Source organism: Echinops telfairi, unplaced genomic scaffold (assembly GCF_000313985.2).
Source record: "Echinops telfairi isolate 266 unplaced genomic scaffold, ASM31398v2 ScPeMD7_5868;HRSCAF=6743_0, whole genome shotgun sequence".
NCBI lineage: Eukaryota > Metazoa > Chordata > Mammalia > Afrosoricida > Tenrecidae > Echinops > Echinops telfairi.
Genome location: NW_022109767.1, coordinates 5,879,797 through 5,881,269, shown reverse-complemented (window position 1 = coordinate 5,881,269; position 1,473 = coordinate 5,879,797).

The window sequence follows — 1,473 nt, the reverse complement described above, 5'->3', positions numbered from 1 at the left end:
TTTTTTGTGGCTGGAAAATATGTCACCATATGTCTGATCACAGTTTGTTCACAGGTTGTTTATGCCTCCATCCATTGATAGGAGAGGGAGTGCTTCCAACTTTTGACTGCTGTGGAGCACATATCATGAACATGTGTATACATGTATGTGTTTGATTACCTATTTTCAAATCATTTGGGGATATTTCTGGAATTTCTGGGACATGTGTTAACACAAAGTTTAGCTTTTTGAGCTACTACAAAAGTACTTCAGTTCATTTTGGTTGCTGTCTGAACCCCTTCTTTGAAGGGTAGACTCTGAATAAGAGCAGTGAAGTCCCACAGAACAACAATCTTGATGTCAGAGGAGAACGTCGACTTTCCCTTCATTCTCTGAGAAACAGAAAGAGAAAGGGAATCAGAGATGCATATTTACAAATGCACCTGTAAAACACACAGACACCTGTAGTCAGGGTGTAGCTGAAGGTCTCAACGCAAATGCCATCGTCGCCATCTGACAGACCTGGGACAGTGATGGTGATAACTAGCCACAGAAAGGATAGAACTTTTAGATTTGATGGAAAGATTTTTTTTTCCTGGAACACCTCAGATTTTAAAGGCATTGTGGTTTACAAATAAAAGCTGATAAACTTGCTATGGTGTTAATATCACCTCTTCTGGTAAATACCTTCCAGCCCTTTGGAGTATTATTTTAAATGGAAGTCTCATCTGAGGTGGCTGTTGCTAAAGTGTCATGCTACTGTATGTAGTTTATACCATGGATACACTTTTACAATGAACAGTTATTTTAAAAAATGCATGATTAATTGTCAGGTAATACATGTTTCGTATCATTCCATAGTTCAATACATCAAACACAATTGTACAATCGCGATCTCAATCAGTTTCCAAACATTCTCTTTGTCCTGGACTCCTTGTCATCCTCTCCCCTCCACTTCCCCTCACTGTATCCCCCACCTGCAGGGAACAAGTGGTACTTAACAGAGTGACTGGGAGAGACGAGTATAGAAGAACAAGGCAGAAATCTGATCCCCCTTCTGATGCACTCCGGATCCGATCTTGTTGTCAACATTTTCTCTATTTTGTTTGTTCCTAGGACAGTGCCTCTCAGAGGTGTTATGTCACTGAAAGTACACCCTCTTGAAGTCATATGTTTTTGGTGTGTTTGGGTATTGATGAACGTATAAGGACAGCAAGTAAAATGGAATTTTCTGTTAGCAGATTTCCCTCCCTCTTTGAATACATGGAAGCGTATGTGCTCTTGTACAACAGTCACAGAAACATCACTTGAAGTTTTTAAAAATGACCACATTGACTAGTCTTGAATTGGAAAATGGACTTGGGGTGACCCCATCACTCTCAGTCTTTGCCTTGGAACTGAGGCCATGTACCACATCGAAGATGACTATTGTGAGCTTTACACAATTCCTTGGAAAACTCAGGCACAGTTTTATTTTCAATGATTTGCTCATTC